Below are 14,573 nucleotides of genomic sequence, written 5' to 3'. Positions count from 1 at the left end.
AAAAAAAAAGCAGAAACCTTTGGTTAGCAGCCAAACACTTAACCACTGAGCCACCAGGGCCCCGATCTCTTATATAATGCCTGTTAATTTTTTTTTCCAAGCTTTTTTAGGACTTCAGAACCATAATACTTATATTGCTAAGTGCAAGAGAAAAGTCAGAAGAAGGAAGGAATATTGATCATTTGATTCCATGCAGCAGGCTGAATATCTCTATTAAGAATAACAATAACATGTGGAGGGTGGGGAGGTCACTATCATATATGGGAACCGTAAGGGTAGAAAGAATGTGAAGAGAAACAGTAACAAACAAAACAATCGTACAAAAATCCCAGAACAAAGGACTGGAAATACTGCCATTCGGTCTGTCCCTGTCTTATGCAAAATGAATCTCCTTAAAAATTCTTTTAGCAAACAATTACAGCAATTGAAAAGAAAAAACAGAAAACACTGATGTTAAAGAATTTTTTTTTTCCTAGCATATAATACCTACTTCCCTTACTTAGAAGCAAAATGTCTCCTTTTGTGACTTTCTGTGTTCAGTGATTTGTGTGTGAGGAATCCCAGTTGATTCTACTTTTTAGTTGCGCTGGTCAAAGAGAATATTGTTTTTCTACCTTTGCAGTTCTGTTGAGATGTAGATTTAAGGAAGCAATGCCAGATGACCCTTGAGGTTATGCATCTAATAGATTTACTTCTTGGTAGTCTTTCTGGAAAGAATGTCGTTAGAGTTTATCAGTGGCTCATTGTGACACCTTAGTGACAGGGACCTTCTGGTGGTCAGATCTATAGTCCTTAGTATGGACTGATTTGTACGGTGAAAAATGAGCAAAGAGTAGATATAGATAGAGTAAAATCTATTTTTATTAGTTTTACTTAAAAAAAAAAATCTGTATGGAGAATACCTTACAAATAATTTATCAAGACTGACTTCTGCTGTTGACCCCAGAAGCTTTCCTGATAAATCTTTGGGGAAACCTTAATAGTCTCTACCCCATTATTTGCTTGGATAAAGTCCCAGTTCACCAATTTCCTAATCTTAAATATGGTAAATAAGTACCCAGGATCAGAAAACACATGTCATCTATTGGGAAGGTAAGATTGTTACAGAGGTTTGAGATAGAATAAACACATTGGTCCATTTTGCATACCCCCCTGTAATAAAGAATGATGTGCTAATTGATGTAGGTTCTTGACCTAGCCTTCTGGCTTCACACAGCCACAGGAAGCAGAAATCACTCCCTGAAGACTCATGCTGCATATTAACAAAACAGTTTCTATTTGTACCTGCTCTCCTGTTATGATAATTCTGGGAGAGAAATCATCCAAAACCCTGAGGCTGCTTTCTGCCTTAGGGCCTCAGAACTTAATATTCTCTTCCCCAGAAGCTCTTGACCCAGATCTTCCCTAGGCAGATTGCCTTTCCATTGTTTGGTGAGCGGCTCAAATATTAGCTTCTCTGAGTCTCATTTCCTAACTCCAAACTAAAGTAGCACTCCCAGTCACTCTCCTTCATTTCACTTGGTTTTAGCATAGCAACTATCACTTTATTTCTTATCTGTTATCTGTCTTTCCCATCCCACCACCAAAAGAACCAGAGAAGGAGGGAGCTTGATCGTGTAATTGGTGCTGCATCCCCTGTGTTGTTGTTGGGTGCTGTCGAGTCAATTTGCATTCCTCGAGACCCTATAGGACAGAGTAGAACTGCCCCATAGGGTTTGTAGGCTGTAATCTTTACGGGAGCAGATTGCCAGTTCTTTTCTCCCTCAGAGCCACTGGATGAATTCGAACCACTAAATTTCAGTTAGCAGCTGAGCGCTTAACCATTGCATCACCAGGGCTCCTCACATCCCCTATACAGATCCCCAAACCAAACCTATTGCCTTTGAGTTGGTTCTGACTTATGACAACCCCATGTGTTACAGAGCAGAACTGCTCCATAGGATTTACTTGGGTGTAATCTTTATGGAAGCAGATCACTAGGCCTTTCTTCTGTGGCACTGCTGGGTGGGTTTGAACTGCCAACCTTTAGGTTAATATCTTGTATTCATGTGGTACACCACCCAGGGACCTTCCCTATACAGATAGTAGGTGTTTAAAACAATATTTTTTAATGAATTTGTGAATACACAGAAAACATCAGACTCATGATTTTTATTTACGGTTGTTTTATGAGTAAGAATAGTAGTAATAACACCACCACTATCTAACATATTTTAAGTGCTGTGTACCAAGCACAATGCTTTAGCACAGGGCTTTGCTCAAGTCATCTCAAAATAATCTTAAAAGCTAGATACTATTACTTTCCCCATTTTATAGTGCAGAAACTTTGAGATTCAGAAAGATTTAGGTTACTTGGTAAAGCTTAGGTAGCTGCTAAGTGGCAAAGCTAGGATTAAAACACAAATATGATTCTAAAGTCTTTCAGCCAACTATTACACCATACTGCCACTCTCTAATCTGCTATATATTTCAAATCCTGAGGCATTTTTCTGTGGAACATGACACAGTTTTAGAGCTTTGCTTTCATATGAATAATTAAGAATACTTGATGCTTGGCAGTGTAATCTGCTATGATAGTTTCGGAATTCCATTCTGAGTTATATTGAATGACAAAGTCTCTGAAGGTAGCTCTTTTTCCCATAGACTCTACAATCCACATTCTTAACCTTTTGCACACTGTGTAAATGATAATTGTTAGTGTTTGGGGCAGATTATAAAACACAAATTTCCTGTATTCTGTTGTCTTTTTGCAAAATTTTTCTGCTTACACACATCAATTATTTATACTAGAAGATACTCTTAATTTTTTAATAGACTTTATTTTTTAGAACAGTTTTAGATTTATAGACAAACTGAGCAAAAGGTCCAGAAAGTTCTCATATACCCCTTTTCTCCCCACCCCTACACACAGTTTCTCCTATTATTAATATCTCCTATTCACTGGTGCAGTTGTTACAGCTAATATTGCTACATGATTATTAACTAAAGTCCGTATTTTACATTAGGGTTCACTCTTCCTGTTGTACAGTTCTGTGGGTTTTGACAATTGCATAATGTCATGTGTCCACCGTCACAGTGTTCATATAAAAAGGTATCACTGCCCTAAATAGCCTCTGTGTGCCATCTATTCATTCCTCTCTCTTGCCCCCTAAACCACTCTCTGCCTCCCCGCAGTGATCTCTTTTAGTGTCTCTATAGTTTTGCCTTTTGCAGAATATAGTTGGCATCATATAGTTAGTAACCTTTTCAGACTGGCTTCTTTCATTTAGCAATATGCATTTAAGGTTCTTCCTTGTCTTTTTATGGATTGATGGCTTTCTTTAATTTTTAAGGCATATAATAGTGTTGCCTCATTGACTAGAAACTTCTTTTCAGTTGTTACAGCTGTCAAATCTAATTCAGTCAAGGGATTTAGGAGGAGTTTACTTCTGATTTCGACATATAACCAAATCAAATGTAACATATTATGTTAGAAATCCCTCAGATCTCAGTGTTGAGATTTTTGCCATGTTTATGTCAGCAGTGCCCTAGAGTAGTGAATCCATACAAGTGATAATATAAAGCGAAGTAAAAAAACATACCGTCCGCTGACCCACAAAATCATCTAATGCCCTCATCTTCTGTGTAGCTAGGGTGGTGAGAGGCCTTAAGGTGACCCGTATTTGACTTTCACAGACTTTCAGAAAAATACTAAAGTAAGTAGTTAATTTGAATCTCAGTCCACAAACTTAAGTGTACTGAAAATATTACATTTCTTCATTTCCTATAAACTCCTCTATTTCAGTTTGAAGATCCTGGTGGCGTGGTGGAAAATTCAACTTCATTTTTTATTGTGTCTGTGCTCTTCTTTGTGCAGAGGTCCCAGGGTTATATATTCCCAGTAAGAAAACGATACAGGGCCCTTTTGTCATTGGTCATCACTGTGTATGATGACTATTGAGGGACACCCATATTTCTAGACCAAATGGTCCCTTTGGGTCCTCAGTCCATTAATTCTATGCTATCATTTGGACTCAGGAATCATAAGCAAGGTTGAGGATCCAGCAGCTGTGGCTCTCACTTGATGTACCAAGCAGCAGTCCCTCTACTAGGCCCTGCCACCTCCCTGACATCAAGCAGGGTGCCAGTCCCCAGTATTCATGGGTACCCCAGGCCTCCATCCCCTTCCTAGTCTTAGGAAATCTTCATTCTCAGCCTTAGGACTTCTCAAAATTACTTTTCCCTTTTCCTTCCTCTCTGGAATCTCATTAGTGGGCCAGTCCAGATCCCCAAAATAAGAAATTACAAAAGAGGACAAACAATTTAATATTTCAACAGATTATTTTGTCCCAGAAGAATGAGCACCCTTTAGAAAATAAGTCTGAGGAAGCAGCCTGATTTATGTCAATGTACTTTATAGAACCAAAAAGCCATTTCGAGGATAAGCATATAGGTGCTATTCTGGTTGGAGACTATTAAACTGTTCATCGAAAGTTTTTGGGGGTAGGGATGGAATCTGTTGAAAAGTGTTGTCATCAGAGCCCTATCCTTATTATGAGAAAAGTTATTATACTGAGTAGCACTGAAAGGCAAACAAACAAAATGCACAGAGAAAGCAGATTGTTTCAGAGAGGCCTCTATGTTTCCCACATTGTTTTGGCCAATCCTCCCTTCCATAAATAAGCAGACAATGAAGAACTCAAAGTGGTTAACATTCCTCACTAATACTGAATTATAGAACCAAAACAAAGAAACAAACAAAAACAACAACCAGGTACCCTCTAGTCAACTCCGACTCATGGCAACCCTACGTGTGTTACAATAGAACTGTGCTCCGTAGGGTTTTCAGTGGCTGGTTTTTGAAAGCAGATCACCAGCCCTTTCTTCTGAGGTGCCTCTGGGTGGATTCCCACCTGCAACCTTTTGCTTAGCAGCTGAGCGCATTAACTGTTTGCGCCCCCCAGGAATTCCCAAATCATAGAACACACTGACACATATCCCAGAGTGACTAGATTAGAGGTAGGAAGAGACTTCACAGAATACCTTCTGGCCTCCTCAGGAATAGCGTTTCTTGGAAAAGCAAAAGAGGTATGAAGGCAAGCCTGACAAATATGTGTCCATCACAACAGCACAAACATAAGCTGGCTATAGATAAATACATATGAATAAGACTCAGAAAGAGGTGTTTTTGCTGGTGTTCATGCACAATTCATTAGAGAAACATTTTTTCCCTTTTCTGTCTTGTTGCTAGCATTCTAAATGTTTTCAGATGTGTTTGGTGTTTGGCTAAGAATAAGTATCATTCACATTGTATACTTGTGGAATTCTCTTGCCTTCAACTGTTATGTAAGCCTTATTTTTAATTTCACTTTGAAAAAGCACGATAATGGAATTAATTTTACTTTGATCTGGGGCCTTTTCTGATGACTGAATACTATAATTTACCCAGTGTACTGATTTTGATATGTTTTTCTTGGTTAAGCTTACATAGGTATTGTTTGTCATAACTGGTGGGGCTGTAATAGTTTTACTGTTCACTGAATGTCAACTTAAAAATGTACGTGACATAGTTGAGGATCCTATTCCAGTCAATTATTCTTTTGGGATTTCTGAAATTCTGTGTTAATGAGCTGAAACATTTTGAAGACCAAATAGTTGAATGTTTTAAAAAGGGAGAGTAAGAAAACCTACAAACTGGAAAACACCCATAGACCTGGTATATATGGAGACTAGAATACACACAAATGTGGCCCAGTCATTTACCATGGATTTTTTAAAAGGAGACAATTGCCCATTCTTGGAGTTGAAGAATGCTTTTGCTATTAATTCGTATCATTTTGTATGTAGCTAAAAAGTCATGTGTATCGATATAGTTCTTTATGCAAAAGTAGATCTAGCCTATTCATTGGAATACCATGTATAGTACCTGGCAGATGAATAAATGAATGAATGAGGCAGCAGCTTCTTTTTTATTCTGCCCTCTGTCTCTCTTTTTGACTGATTGAAGCTTGTGATTCTAAGGAAGATGATGAGAAGTGATGTCAGAAATCTTGAAATTCTGCTTGCTCCGTGACTAGAGCAAGTAATTTGCTTCTTCAACCGTCATTTCCTCGTTTATAAAATAAGGAAAATGATTCCTACCTCCTAGTGTTGTTTGAAGTCCAAATGTTGTTGCTGTTGCTAGGTTCTATCAAGGGGGCTTCTACTCATAGCAACCTTGTGTACAACAGAACAAAATGTTGCCTGGTCCTGCGCCATCCGCACAATTATTACTATGTTTGAGCCCATTGTTGCAGCCACTATGTCTATCCATTTCATTGAGGGTCTTCCTCTTTTTCTCTGACTCTCTGCTTTACCAAGGATAATGTTTTTCTTCAGCAATTGGTCCCTCCTGATGACAAGTCTAGAGTAAGGCTTATTTATGTGTTATTTTGAATCCGTTCTAAAGTGCTTTGCAGTATTGGCTGTTTTACATCTCTCTTTGGGATGGTTGAATATTGTTGCAGTTTCCCAGAAATCCTAGCCATTCTGATTCAACTGAGAGAGTTTTGTAGAGAGTGTTTGTTCTGTATGTTCATTACTCTGCCAGTTCATTGAAGGACAATCTGATAATTGCTTTTTCTGTTTTGACATAAGGATCGTTTATTGTGTAATGTAACTTTAACAATTTATTTTTGGGGAGAGAAAATTAGGCTTTGTAGGAAAAAGTATATCATCAGAAATATCAAAGATGGAAAGTTTGAGCTCAGTAGTCATGGTGATGAGATTTTGCTGTAAGCAGCGAGGTGGTCCCATATGGTAGAGAGCCGCTATAAATGAAAGCGCTATTTTTGAAACTGCAAAGAATATTCATTTTTAATTTTTCATTCATTCTATTATGTGAAGCCCCAAAAGCCTTACTCAAAAATTTGTAGATTCCTATGCCTTGCTGGACTTCTAAATTATACAAAGCTATATACTATGTAGCTTCATTCTGAGAATAAATATAGCAAAGGAATAACATGATGTAAGGCTGTATTTACTGTTCCACAGGCACTGCAGATTTTATTTCATTTTATTTTTTAGGAATGCTAGCACTTAAGGAAAAAGAATGGTAGAAAAGTTACGTGGGCTAAAAGTGGTCAGGAGGGCATGGGGGAAAAGACTGGAAAAAAAAATCTCATAAATTTGTAGTTTAATCTCTCATTTAAAGAATCTTTCAGCTCTTTCTCTTCTTTAGTATTCGCTTTAACACATTCCTAGTAAGTAGGCAGCTGCCTGTGTATATGCCTTAATACCCTTTGTTGCTACACTTCTATGATGTCTGTTTGGGTGACTATTTTAGATTATAAGCAGCTAGAGTATAGAAAGTGAAGTTGCTGAAACAACCTGGTACATGCTGGAAATTAATAAATTTATTTTGAGCATAGTGATCATGTTCTCATATTAATATTTATTAGGGCAAGCTTTCAGGAAATAGAAAATTAATCTTCAGATAGTAGAAGGTTCTTGATGAGACAAATAAATTAACCACGTTATCTTCTTTAATTGTTAATTCTGCTACATTAAAATTTCCTTCTTCCTTGTTAATGTGTGAGTTCCAACACCTTCAATAATTTTTCTCTCAAGCATCTTTACATTTTACTAAATCAAGCCTATCAGTGGTATCTATAGTTGAAACTTCTATGAACTCTAAACATTAGAGATAAAACTAAAACCAAAATCATTACCTTCCATTCGATTGCGACTCATAGAGACGCTGTAGGACAGAACAGAACTACCTCATAGGGTTTCCAAGGCTTGTAATCTTTATGGAAGCAGACTGTCACATCTTTCTCACAGAGCCACTGGTGGGTTCGAATTACCAACGTTTCAGTTAGCAGTCAAGTGCTTAACCAGTGCATTAGAGATACTACACTGTATTTACCTGACTTGGAGAAAGAGGATTTTTTTTTCATAGTAAATGCTCAGCGTAGCACAAAGCATTAAAAAAGGAGCAATCATCCTCAGGTTTAAAAATAAACAATATGGGTTTTATCATGTGGATTCAGTGGTACATAGTTGGAATCATGGTTTGTCTTTCAAAGATACAAAGAATGTCTCTTCTCCATTGATGGCCTTCCACTTTGGTGTGATCCATTTCCATTTAAAATTTGTATCAAATATGCATTCAATTATTTAGATTTCAATAAAATTTAATAAGTATTCTTATTACATTTTTCTATCACGAACCCTTCAGTTTTACTTCTGATGTTGAACCAGGCTTGTCGGGATGATTACATTAATAATAAATTACTATTCAAAATTGAAGTGCCAGGTAGAGAACATGCTAATAGGTTTCATTGATTTCAACTTGGAAATGGGTGCAGGCAATTGGAAAGCAGGTGCAAACCTGACTAGCAATGAACTGCTGTGAGGATATTGAGCCAGTATCAGTGGTAAGATTCATAGCCGTGATCTGAGTTAGAAAAATATTAAACATAATGAGGTTGGAATGTTAAAGCCTTTTGGGAGAAAAGTGAATGCTTCACTGTTCTTTTCAAATGGTGGCTTTGTGATAAGCATTCTAAACTCTGTCTTAAGAGATTTTAATGGTTTTATTTTATTTTCCTGGGTGTTAGGTACATGTAGATTTGTTGTCATTTTAGTTTTTAAAAAACTTCAAGGATGATGTTAAGGACACAGCTCCAAGTTATTCAAACAGCATTCTAGCCACATTTCTTAAAATTAATTTTGACATAATTCCCACATTTGCAAAATTACTTCCTCATTAAAGCTAATTATGTAGTTGGGTGTGTATCCTTTAATTTCTGGTCTTAAAAATTTGGAAGAATATATGAAATTATACATAAAAAAGTGCTTTTAGAGTTATTTAGAGAGATGGGTCTCTTTAAAAGCAAGGCAAAAAGAGTAGAGATATTCCTAAATTCTCTTTTGCGTGCCCCAATCCTAGATTCCCTTCTTTCTGAACTTTGCCGTTTCTACTTCATAAGCACACTTTCAGATAGTGTGCTTCTTGCTGATTCTGTGCAAGAAATAATTCAAATGCTCACTACGAGAAACCTTCAGTAACACATAGATACTGACTGGATGGATAGTACTCACTAGAAACCAGGAGGTTCATTTGTTTCCTTTAAACAGCTTGCAGTGAATGATGGAAGGAATAGATTAAGGCTTAGGGCTCTATGGCCTGTATCTGAAAACACCACATGCAACAGAGTATCCCTTTTTTAAAAAATAGCAACCTTCTGTGCCTTTTGTTCAATTCTGCAAATAACTTTCTGTTCCTTCCCCTCCTCACCTGTGCTCCCAGATTAGTCCGTTCTTTTTTGTTGTATGCTTCTTATGTTCTTATTTTATTCAGAGTCCAAATTTTCATGGTAAATTCAGAAGGTCCCCGGGAGCCCATGCATGGAAACAGGCTGCCTGGGTTTTAATCCCTGCTCTAACCACTTGCTAGCTGTGTGACTGTGCTTCTCAGTTTTCTCATTAAAAAAATGAGATTGATGTTAATACCTACCTGATAGAGTTTTCATGAGGATTAAATGGGTTAATTTTACTAAAAACTTAGATTAATGCCTGGAACGTGGTAGGTAGATAGCTGCCGTTGAGTCAACTCCGACTCATGACAACCCCATGTACAATAGAATGAAATGTTGCCTGACCCTGTGCCATGTTCATGATCACCGACATGTTCGAGTCCATTATGACTGTTGGGCCAGTCCATCTCACCGAGAATCTGCCTTGCCCTCTCTGGCCCTCTACTTCACCAAAAATGGTGTCCTCCTCCAGCAATTGATCCCTCCGGATGACATATCCAAAGCAAAGGAGTCATACAGTGTTCTGTTGTAATCCATAATGTTTTCATTGGCTAATTTTTGGAAGTAGATTGCCAGGCCTTTCTTCCTAGTCTGTCTTAGTTTGTAATAACTGATAAAACCAAATGTTAACTTTTGTTGTTGTTACTACAAAATACCTGAACCCACTTTACCAAGGTGGCCCTAAAGCAGGTTGTTACTCCATATTGACACGGCTCCGTGTTTTTTTCTAAGTGAAACTCTTTACTTTCTTTTGCGTTCCTACTGAAATACTGTGCCACATCTAGTTTCTTTCCATTCCTGAGAAATTTAAATTTGATGTTTTGATTGGGAACCCTTTTCACCTATTCCTAAATTCCTAGGAAAACCAAAAAACCAAACCCATTGCCATCGAGTCGATTCTGACTCATAGCAACCCTATAGGACAGAGTAGAACTGCCTCATAGGATTTCCAAGGAGCAGCTTGGATTTCAACTGCCAACCTTTTGGTTAGCAGCTGAGCTCTTAACCACTGTGCCACCAGGGCTGCAGATCCTTAGGCGTGTGTGTATAATACTCAGCATGCATTTTATTCAATTTTTTGAATGGAAAGACTGCTTTTGCTTGAGCAAGGACCAAATCTGCCTCCACAGCTGGTTCCTACATGGCAAATGTTGGAAGTATGTAGAAAGAATAATTTGATTACATATGAGTCTCTCACTCCTGAGGCTGCCTTCTGAAATCTTCTCAGCTATTATTTTAGTGGTATAAGTTTCACTTTTGATGGTCTTTGACATGTTTACCAAGTAAGAGATTGATTTGATTGTTTATACTACAAGTTTCTTAACCTCTCTGAGCCTCAGTTTGCTAATCTATACAATAAGAAATGAAAATTGTATGTACCTTATAGGATGTAGCTAGGATTCACTGATCCAATGAATATGAAGTGCCTGTCATATTATGTGATCCTAATAAGTTGTTGCTGTTATTATTAACCAAGAAATATCCTTTACATTTAGATTCTTGACACAATCCTGATAAGCCCTTCAGCCTATGACTCTACTTTCTCTCTCTCTCTTTGTTAAATTGTGCTTTAGGTATAAGTTTACAGAGCAAATTAATTTCTCATTAAACACTTAATACACAAATTGTTTTGTGACATTGGTTGCCAACCCCACGATGTGTCAACACTCCCCTTTTCTGCCCTGGGTTCCCTGTTTCCATTCGTACAGTTTTTCCTGTCCCTTCCTGCCTTCCCATCTTTGCTTTTTGGCCGGGGTGCCCATTATTCTCCTATGCATGAATTTGCCTACAAAGCACGTTCTTCACGTGTGTTATTGTTGGCCCTATAAAACAAAACAAAACAAAACCTCATTGCTGTCGAGTCGATTCTGACTCATAACGACCCTATAGACCTGTCTAATCTTTGACTGAAGGGTGAACCGGAGGAATGACTTCAGCAGTGAGTTAAAAGTGTGTCCGGGGACCATACTCTCAGGTTTTCTCCAGTCTGTCAGACCAGCAAGCCTGGTCTTTTTTTTTGGTGAATTTGAATTTTGTTCTACATTTTTCTCTCACTCTGTCCAGGACCCTCTGTTGTGATCCCTGTCAGAGCAGTCAGTGGTGGTAACCATGCACCATTTAGTTGTTCTAGGCTGAATCTGGTGGAGGTTGTGGTAGTTGTGGCCCATGAGTCCTTTGGACTACTCTTTCCCTTGTGTCTTTGGTCTTCTTCATTCTTCTTTGCTCCAGCTGGGATAGGACCAATAGATGTATCTTAGATGACTGCTTTCAGGCTTTTAAGATCCCAGACGATACTCACCACAGCTATGACTACTTCTGACAGTAGCACTTGGTGAAGTGACATTAGAGCCACACATGGGAAATGCACAGAGGCCAGCCTCAGACTGTGGACACCACTGCCCATTCCATGGGCCACACCACCAGCAGCCTCCTGCCTTCTAGCCTGCTGCCTCCCTGTAGCTAAAAATGGTTCTGGTCCCTCATTTCTGCTTCCTTTATACTTGATTATGAATATTAATTTGTTAACCTGTCCAACTGTAGTGCTTGAATAAGCATTCATCTTGATGACCCAGTGCTCAATCTCTGTTTTCACTGGACAGGACAGAATATCTAAATATGCAATAAGCGGAGCAGGAAAAATGTGAAGAGTAATCATAAATGAACTGGTAAAAGGCCAGTAATCTTATTTGTTCCATAACAAAAGAAAGAGTAGAAAAGCAGATTCTCACAAGTGCTTCTTTTTGGGTAACCTTGATTAATGTCCAATTAAAGGCTAGAGCTATCCTGGTGAACATTTTCAGGTAGTTCTCCCATCCAATTTACCTGCTGATGACCAAATAAAAGTGAAAAAATTAAGGCCTATTTTCCTGTATAAAATTTTCACCACAGCAAGTGAGAAACCTGAAATTTAGCCATTGATATATTGTAATCAAACTATTCCCTTGTGAATTCTGTTTTTCACACTGGAAAGTGCTTAGTGCTGCCATTGGGTGTGTTAAGAAGCCCTATGTCATTTTCACTTGATTCATTTAGTGATAATATGTATTACAGAGTTTGTGAGATATTGATGAAAGGTAAAATTAGCTGGTGTTGAGCTACCAATGCACATGCTATGGGTTTCAATTATATAATAATTTCAGTTATTCATTTTAATTTTGTAAAGCAAGGGTCACAAGAACACATTTTCCTTAAATGAATAAGCACAGGGGAAATCATTTAAGGCCACCATGTTATAGTAAACAGTAATAGTCCATTTTTCTGATAGGGCTGAAAATTTAGGAAGCTTTGGAAAGTAATTTTGTTATGAAATCTGAAGATAAAAGAGCTTGGAAAGGACTGTCACGTATTTCATTACCTAAGTTTTTGGAAGAAATTGAACTTGGCGGATTATGGATAAACTCTTTAGAAATATTTTTCCTCTCTTATCTATTAGATATTTGTAGACATATTCTTAATTTTGTAATGCCACAGTTGACTAAGTGAAATTGTGTTTAAGAGTTCATTAGCCTCAGAAGTTGTCAAGGATTTCATTTTACTTGGATCCACAATCAACGCCTGTAGAAATAGCCGTCAAGAAGTCAGACGATGTATTGCATTGGGCCAGTCTGCCGCAAAAGACCTCTTTAAAGTGTTCAAAAGCAAAGATGTCATTCTGGGGACTAAGGTATGCCCAACCCAAGCCTTGGTATTTTCAGTCACCTCATACACATGAGAAAGCTGGACGATGAATAAGGAAGAAGAATTGGCACCTTTGAATTATGGTGTTGGTGATGAATATTGAATATACCATGGACTACCAGAAAAACAAACAAATCTATCTTGGAATGCTCCTTAGAAGCAAGGATGGCGAGGCTTTATCTCATGACTTTGGACATGTTTTCAGGAGGGACTAGTCCCTAGAGAAGGACATCATAATTGATAAAGTAGAGGGTCAGTGAAAAAGAAGACCCTCAATGAGATGGATCAATGCAGTGGCTGCAACAATGGGCTGAAACATAACAATGATTGTGAGGATGGCACAGGACGGGGCAGTGTTTCATTCTGTTGTACATAGGGTTGTTATGAGTTATGACTTTACAGCACCTAACAACAACAAAGCCATAACTGGTATTAGAAAATGATTTATTACATGACTAACCCATTAACGTCGAGTCAATTCCAACTCATAGTGATCCTGTAATATTACATTACTAAAAAATTCCATGACTCTATGTATATTCATTGCTGGTTTTACTCTTCCTATCATTAGTGCATGTGTATTTGTATCATCTCCAGCACCTTGCATTGGATTTTTCTTACCACGGTTCAGTTGAGGGAGATTTATATATCTCTTTTCCCTATTGATATTTGACTCTATTCTTTTCATTTTTGAGTCTCCACTGGTGTTTGCAGTATATCTAGGAAATATCATATGTCAAATTAGTCTTCCTTCCAAATCATTAATTTTAAAAATATGAAACTACAGATCTGATTTTCTGGTGAACTCATTATTGCTACAGAGAACAGATGTTATTAAATTGACTTGATGAATCGTCAACCTTCTCATCCTCCACCCTTCTTCAGACTTCAGTTAAGGGTATGTCTCGGAAAATTTCTGTGCCTCCTTGTCTAAGGGGAAAGGAACCAATGAGAATTGCTTATAAAGCAGTTTGGTTGGTAATTTTCAATAAACACTGAAGAAAAATCCAGCGTTCTGTACTTTGGTATTTTTTCATCATTCATTTATTCATTCAGCAAACCATTATTGAGTGCTTGTGTGTCCAGGCATCGTGTAGGTAAAATCACGTTATAGAGAGTGGCCACTGAACAAATTGTTTGAAATTCATTTCAGTATGTCCATTGTAGATTTAATTTGCATTCAACATATTAAGCATACTTTTAGTGTATTTTGATATAGAAAATATGCAGGAATTAGATGATCTTTGTGTTGCTAGTAGCAGTTGAGTACTCTAACATTTTCTTGTTCAGTAACAATTTTCTAATATGTGTAGGATATTGTTATGATCAATGGAAAAATCTCACACAGGTTCTTAGTACTAGAAATAATTTATCCTGTATTCTTATTTTTACTTGTCTAATATTTATTTATTTTGCAATGTCTGTATGTTTCTTTTCTTTTGTTTTCAATTTCTTTTGTATAATTATCTGTCTGTTAACAATTACCATTAAATTCCTGAGGACATAGACATGGGCTGTATGTAGTCTTTTGTTCAAAATGAAAATAGTAACTAGGAGATGATGTGTGAAATGCTGCGGCAGGTTCAACTGCCGTGCCACATGAGCAGGAACAAATGG

This window comes from Trichechus manatus, unplaced genomic scaffold (genome assembly GCF_000243295.1).
Source record: "Trichechus manatus latirostris isolate Lorelei unplaced genomic scaffold, TriManLat1.0 scaffold00125, whole genome shotgun sequence".
Lineage (NCBI taxonomy): Eukaryota > Metazoa > Chordata > Mammalia > Sirenia > Trichechidae > Trichechus > Trichechus manatus.
This window is presented reverse-complemented; position numbering follows the sequence as displayed.